The sequence below is a fragment of the Aotus nancymaae genome, unplaced genomic scaffold, assembly GCF_030222135.1.
Source record: "Aotus nancymaae isolate 86718 unplaced genomic scaffold, 86718_ANA_hifiasm-v0.15.2.pri h1tg000008l, whole genome shotgun sequence".
Taxonomy (NCBI): Eukaryota; Metazoa; Chordata; class Mammalia; order Primates; family Aotidae; genus Aotus; species Aotus nancymaae.
The window spans coordinates 38,145,706-38,154,112 of record NW_026988419.1 but is presented as its reverse complement, the minus strand read 5'-3'; positions in this window follow the sequence as shown (position 1 = coordinate 38,154,112).

The following is an 8,407-nucleotide window of genomic DNA, read 5'->3' as shown; positions in this document are numbered from 1 at the left end:
GTGTGAGAGTGAATCTAAAGGAGTAAAGAAGTGGTAAAGAGATAAGAACATAAAAAGGAGTATACCTTCAAGCCTTTCTTATTAATCCTCGTCTTATTCAACATCTCACCCTAATTATTTTTTCTTGCTTTGAAATGTTTGTTTATAAAACAAAAAAATTATAGATGACAGTACAGATAGGATTCTGTATTAAAGAAAACCCTGAAAACAATGAGTTAAAGAAGTAAGCATTGATCTCTCAGACACCTCCCAAGGTGAGTGGCCAGCTTGGGAGAGTGGCTGCACTCCATTCAGTTACCAAGGGACCCTTTTCCTTTTACCCTGGTGCTCTACCATGCCCTGGGGCATGGTTCTCATCCCATTGTCAAGCATGTCCATGTTCCAGCTACAGAACGTGGAAAAGGGGTAAGCCCAGAGCAAGTAAGTGAGTGAGGACAAAGTTGCACACATCTTGTGCCCATACATTTCCTGCCAAGAACTTTGTCACATGGCACTCATAGCAGAAGAGGCTGGTCATGTTTTAGTTGTATGACTGTGTCCCAGGAAGAGGAGACAACTAGCAGTATGCCTGTAGGCAAAATCCTCAGTTTTCTTTAATTTTAAGAGTTACAAGTGTGGATCTTGCAACTAATATGTTTACTTTAAAAGCTCCTTCTTCTTCTTATAGGGGTCCCATCTTTTTTTGAGCTTAAATCTACCTTTGTGAACGTATTTAAATACAACCTAATAGGATTATTGTTTACTAATGGAGAATGATTTCTCAGTGTATCTCACTCAAATCATTCATTTTTCAAATGTATGATGGAGGACCCTCTACAGTTTTATCCCTAAATTTTTCTAATCTCAACAACTCTAAAGTTTCCTATTCCAAAAGGATATGCCTGATCTTAGCAATTAGTTACTTTTAAAGAAAATGAAAACAGTTATGGTAAAACTGTATACATCTACCCAAGATATTGAACAAAACCCCATCATGTTGAATAAAGTAAAACATGGACTAGATATAATCATATTGGGACTTAAGGAATCATACAGAGGCAGACTCAGTAAATAGGCAGAAGATTGTCAGAAAAAGAGAGCAAAAGTAATATAATTCCCACAGTAACATGAACTTTAGTCAAATGTGAATTGTGAATTCTACCTGCAACTCACCAGTGCTGCCTGGAACTGTGAAATTCTTAGAGACACTTTTTTACATTTACATAATAGATTTCTCACATTTTAATTTCAATTCCTTAGGAAGATAGTTTATTCTATGTGCCCAGGCTGAGATTTCTGAATCCCTTTCCTTTTTAAAACAATGCTAGGCGGAAGGGGAAATGTCAACCCAGTAAAATCCTTAACAATGTACCTGTTTTAGATATGTCTAAAGACTCCATGCATCCCTTTGTATATTTAAGAAAGAACTGCCTGACCTGAAGAATAAATCATATTTTCTAAATTATTATACAAATACCAGATTTGACCTAGTCCCTTTAGCATAATTTTTGTATTCTTTCAAGATCTGCTAAATAAATCATTAAAACATGGTTGAAGTCATAAATTAAATCACTCTTTGTTCATTTGTACTTGTACAAATCAATTTCAAATAGAATCAAGAAAGTAAATATAGCAGTCATCGTCTGTCTTGAAAGATATACAGAATACTTAGTGGAGATTTTAATGTGGTTATTAGCGTTCAACCTACTATCAAAAAGCCTCTTTTTTAATTATCAATCTTTTGCATTTAACATTTTTAATCAAGATTAAGAAGTTCACATTTTTACATTTTGCACTTATTTTTTAATGAATAGTTTCATGTAGATCCTACATGTGAATTACAGAATGTCAATTAGCAGAATGTCAATACTTTGATATTTATACAGATTTCTAAACTAACCCAGAGGTCACTTTGAATCTTTCTTTCTTATCTTTTGTTATTTATTTCTACTTCAGTTATTCTGTAACTGTATCGTGTTTCAAAGGATCATATTGTATAATTCAGTCACTGGATTGCTTTTATTTCTATTACCATTATCTATCATTTGACTTGTTGAGTAATTATAATTATCATAAAGTTTTTCTTTCAACTTGTAGGTAAAGATGATGGGCATTAAGTTTGCAACTATCAATACTGTCCAAAATCAATACTTTCACATGAAAAAATATTATTTCCAAATTCAAACTTAATTTTAGAAATACAAAACATAACTAAATAAACAACAGCTTCATCTAGGGAAAGACCAGAAATACATTTAGTTTACCATGTTCAATCTCTTCAGATTTCAAAGATCTGCCCTTCTACACTCTGAAAGTGTCTGAACATTCATTTTTGAAGTTATTTTTAAATGAACTCCTCCAATAAGTTAAAATTCACATTATCCTACATTAAAAATATTAGGACAGCATGAAGTGTAGGTCTTTTTTCAAAAAGTTAATCATAAATGCTTAAGAATAAAAATCTTTGAGAAGTCATGTAACCTACATATACACCCACCACCAGCAATTTCAGAGACAACTGCATCAAACATACCCCAGCCAGATGGAAATCTAAATCTCATAAGAAACAAATTCTATAATCCACTACTCACTGTCAGGAAATTCTCCTTTATGTTTAAACTACAAAGCTCAGGCTACAGATTAAGCCTGTTTCCTCTAGTTCTATTCCTGGTAGAGGAGAAAAACAGATGGACACAGTCCGCCATGTAGTTGAAAACAATAATTAGGTCACTTCTTCCTCCAGCATAAAGCAGAAAAAAGTTCTTTTGGTATTTTTGTATCTATTTTATTTCTTAATCATATAAGTGAAGGCCTTATGTGTAAAAAAACAGCTGGTAGACAATGTTTGTTCTTAGGAGTCTTATCTTCCAGGTATCAGCAACCTCATGTTCTCTCCCTGTTTGTCCCTGTCTGAAATACCTTAAAATCGTTGCAGAAGAATATGAGAAATGAGAGGAACAAGGGCTTGGTCAGACCTAACTGAGCCCAGTGCTTTGTTTTGGCCTGAGAGCCTAATAGATCTGCAGTGAAGCAACAGACAAGAAGCACCTTGAGCTATCAAGTGAAAGAGATGCAAGTTCCTATTAAGGAGTCTGGGCAATGAAGAATCTACATGAGCAATAATGGGAACTGCGGTTGTGCATTCAGCATCTGGGACTCAAGGCAACGTGTTTTTCATTTCAGAAAAGCTGTAGGACAAGAATGGCCATTGGAATAAAAACTTGAATGGGGTCTAGAATGGAGAGTAATCTTAAGACCTGGGCCATATGGAGAAAGTGTAAGAAAACTTGGAGAACATGGAGGTATCACCAGCTTCCTACAACCTGCATCAGAGGTAACAGAGAACAAAAAGGAGGAATGCAGACATCAGTAGCAGAGAGCTCACATTTGTTTGGTTCACAGACATTCATGCCTCAATGGAGCTGAATTGATCAAAACTTGCCACACAGGATTTCAATCTTAATTAAGAATTAAGTTTTTCAATTATTTATTCATATATTTTTTAGTATCTACCACAAGCATCTACTATGGAAATAGCAGTGAGAAAAACAGGGGGAAAAAATCCTGTTTTATGGATTCACTTACATTCTATTGTGACAGAAAATAAACAAAATAATAAGTAAAACATTATATAGTGATAAATGCTATAGTGAAAAAACACAAAAGTATGGCACTTTAAGAGTATACAAAACTCATATTTTACTTAAACCACAAGAATAAAGTTCCTTTAGGGCTGGGCGCAGTGGCTCACACCTGTAATCCCAGCATTTTGGGAGGCCAAGGCAAGTGGATCATTAGGTCAGGCGTTCAAGACCAGCCTGGCCAACATGGTGAAACCACGTCTCTACTAAAAACACAAAAATTAGCTGGGCGTGGTGGCCCTCGCCTGTAATCCCAGCTACTCAGGAGGCTGAGGCAGGAGAATCACTTGAACCCAGGAAGCGGAGGCTGAAGTGAGCCGAGATTGCGCCACTGCACTCCAGCCTGGGTGACAGAGTAAGACTCCATCTCAAAAAAAAAAAAAAGAATAAAGTTCCTTTAGGTTTGTTACGGTAATGAATTGAATGAGAGGAACTTAGGGAATAGACCGTCCAAAATCCCAGAACACAGCCAGCACTCACTGCTACCCTTAAAATCTAATTTTTCTATTTACCCAATCAGACTGGATTAGATCATAATAATGTATTATAAGATAACTATAAGGCTTTGAAACCATTGAATACTATACAAACAATGCTGTGGTTTTTTAATGCAAGACCATTAATTCAGGTGAGCATTATTAACTACAATGTCCCTTGTATCAGGCTGCTGGATTGTATCTTTGCCCTTTTCTGTTCAATATTTTTATCAACAGCCTGGATGAAGATATAGAAAGCATGGTTATCAAATTTACAAATAACACTAAGTTGAAAGGCAGAGCTATTATGTCAGATGACAGAATTAAGATTCAAAATGATCTTGACAAGGCAGAACACCAAGATGAAACCCATAAAATAAAATTAACACACATGCTATAATTAAAAGACAAACAAATGCCCTGCATGTGTACAAGACAGGAGAGACCAGGCGTGACAGCATTTTTATTGAGGGGTGGGGAAGAGAGAACTAGAGGCTTTAGTTGATATCTAGCTCAACATTAGTCAGTATTTTGCTATAGCTGCAGAAAAATTGTCTTAAGATGAATAAGAGTAATACCTAAATCAGGATAGGAAATATCCATCTGGAAAAGCGTATTCATCCTTGGGTGCTGTACTAAAGAGCATTAACAAATTTTTAAATATTCATGAAAGGATGGCAGAGAGGAAATACAGTCCTCATACCATATAAGGAATATCTAGAGAAATTGCTTGCTGTAGAAAAAAGAGCTTACAGAAAACTAATACATATTTCCAGATATTTTAAAGGGCTATTACTGGTAAGAATATCTCCTTGTTTTTAAACATATTAACTGTATGATGTCAGAAAAGATCATTGGCCTTCAATGCCTCAACTTTTAAATCTCCAAAATAGAGCTAAGATTACCAATTCTATAGGACTATTGTAAAAATTAACGATGATATCTTTAAGGTGTGTAGTACATTGCATGGAACATAGTTTACACTTAGCAACGGGTGGGTATTTTTACTCTCTATTTCTCTAAAAGACAAACTAGGGCTAATAGATGAATTAGGCAGAGCCATACCACAAAAGAAAGAAGGACTCCTAAAATAGTTCCTTCCCAGGAATTTTCCATGCAGATGTTAAATGACTATCAGAAAATCTGGGAAGAGATCCCTCCATTGGGTGAAAGTTGCACTAGATAGTTCCTAAATTCTCTTCACTGATTAATTTTAAGTTCCCTTCCAACGTTAAGATTTTATAATTCTCTCTAATTTCTCACCATGCCTCTAATAGATGTATTTCTGAAGCTAATAACACTAAATATATGTATAAACAGAGCAAACTAAGATTATTTGTGCTTTACTCTGTGCCCTGCACTAAGAGGTGGCTGCATTTACTATCCTCTCTTCACAAATGAGGAAACTGAGGCAGAGAGCAGGTAAGTAGTTTGATTAAGTACATGCAACTCATTACTGGCAGAGTAACAATTTGAATTCAGAACCAACTCGGTTAATTGTGACACATCAGCCAGACATTGTCTTTCTATAGCCATTGCAGCAAGTGGGCCCCAAGAGGTTCTGTGATGCCCTAGGGTTTGTTCAGCTATCTCCAACCTGTTCTACAAATTGATTTAATTTTTAAAGTACAGTACATTTAAAATCACAAGGTACCACTGGTGACCGAATTGAAAAACATATTCCACACTATTAGGAAATAGTATGTTCCATAAACAATAAAACTCGTTTCCTAAGTGCTGAAACTTTTCCTATTTCATCTGTTTTGGATAGAACTCATCCAGTGATGAACAGCCCACTTCTTGTTCTAGTTTATTCTAATTTAATGTGTGTACATTAACTTGTAGTTCTGACTCAAGATCATCACATCATGAACACTAGTTATTGTCTTAAGGCATCATTCATTAATGGCCTAAAGATGTATTGATAAATGCACTCAATGTAAGCAGTTTCTAAGTGAGGGTCTGCGGAACTCTCCAAAGAGTAAATCGGAGTCATAGGGTTTTATCTTTATAATAGAATCCTGATTGCTCACAAACTTTTCCTCCCTGTTCCAGATTGTTTCAGATGGATGTAGTTGCAAGATAAAAGACTTCTAGTTATGTAAGATGGTGCTGCTTACTCAAAGCAAATTCCAGTGCCTAGCAGATTGTAAAATGACAAAATGTGGGAATTAGTCCATGGTGAGAGGCCAGAAAAAAATTAACTGAACAATGTGGTTTATGAAGCCACAGGGAATTTTGTCTGTCAAAAGGGGTGGATTGTTAGAAGAAGTAGAGGGAATTTGTAGGAACAAGTAAGAAAGTTGAAAAGTAAATTAGGTTCAAGGAAGTAAAATTCTATGACGCCTTAAAACCTAAATCATTTTTTCTGTTAAGTAACTTTGGTTCCTTGTTGTTGTAATTAGTTTAAGTTTCTACTTCTTATGTCTCTGTGTGTTTAAGCTTTCAATGCAGGTGCATTTAAGCTCTCAAATGTTTATAGAATTTCCTAGCGTCCTCTTTCCTGAAATTTAAATAGCTTCATATTCAGTTTTATAAATACGTTGTTTATTCTTTCCATGGGAAGCTACAACCTAAGACTTATTTGGAAATTTGTGGTTAAAACATAGGATAATAACCTCAAATATTTATCCGGGAAAGAGCTTTCACCTAAGTAAATAGATTTTATGTGCTGAATCTCTAATTTGATTGGTACTTGATGGCTATTGATTCCATTGGTTAATCTTTCTGCTTATCTTTCCAGATATTTGAATAGAAGCCTAACTACTGAACTATACCTAAAGAATAAAAATAATAAACATTCATAGAGTAGGGTATACTTTATAATTAATTTATCAATATACAAGAGCCCTCAAAATAATTATTAATTCAATGAACACTTATTAAGGTCTACTACAGTTAAGCACTTTGCTAAGTGCTAAGCATATGAGGGAGTTTAGTGAAGAAATAGTATATATCATACAATGTAGTAAGTGTTCAGGTGACTGGAACCCAAAAGGGAAAGTGCTTACCCAGATTGACAGAGTCAGGGAAGATCTAAAGATAAGAGTTAATCACAAGAATGGAGTGGAATTAGGATAGGAGAAAGGACAAGTCAGTCAAGAAAGACAATAAGTAAGACCAAGAGGTAAAGAAATATGAAGCATGTGGAAAAAACTCAAGTATGGTTTATGTGTACTGTTTCTAATTGGTCTGCTCACTTCCTCTTTCATATCCCTTCTACAGCATTCCATTTCTCATTATTTCCCTGAGACATCTTTCAACAATGTCACCAATGACCTCCATATGGCTAAGTCCAATTTTAATAGTTTTCTATTGCTGCTGCAATAAATTACCACAAGCTTATTGGTTTACAACACAAACTTACTATCTTACAGTCCCGAAGGTTAGAAGTCTGACATGGGTCTCACTGGGATAAAATCAAAATATTATCAGGTTCTTGAGATTTTTATGCCAGCCGAAATATTGCAAGTTTGTACTAAAAGAGAAAGTACAAAATGAAAGAAGGCTGTCAGACTGATACCACTTCCTGCCAAATTCTGCAGGCAAAAAACATACTGAAAACTACTCAGCCGCAAACATGTGATACCTTCATGAAAACAGAAAGACAATGCCAAGCATGGAGCACAAAATCCAGAGGGTAGAGCTCAGAGCTACTGAATGTCTATAACTGATATCTCATGCCTGTCCCTTCAGTGTGTTTTGAAAGCAAACAACTTACTTCTTGAGTTTCATGTCTACAGATAGAAAAGAATTGTGCCCCAGATAGAGTACATTCGGAGACTTACTCATAGCTGACTTAGATGATTTAGATGATGAGATTTCGCCACAGGAACACTTACTATGGGGCACTCCACCAAAGTAATTTTACCTTCACAGCAACTGCATACAGAGGATATTATCATTATCCCCATTTTATAGATAAAGAATCTGAGACTTAGAGAATTTAAATTGTTTGCCCAAGATCAAGCAGGTAGTTGAGGATAGAGATGGGATTTGAAGTGAGTCCAACTCTCGAGCACAATCAAGGCTTTCCTTTCTCCCTATACCTCTGTCTTTCTTCTCCCCACCCAACCCTACCCACATTAAATGTGGGTAGCTCAATAGAACTCATTAAGTGTCTTCTTCATCCCCTATCATACTACTAATGCACTAAAACAAGAAAATATATACTGTAAATGCTGTACAATAACTATATTGAAACATACTTTTCTGTTTTAAAAAATAAATTGTATGTCATCTCTATTTTTCCAAAATAGTCTGGGAGACATGACTTTTGTTTGGAAATATATGTACATAATGTTCTCTTAT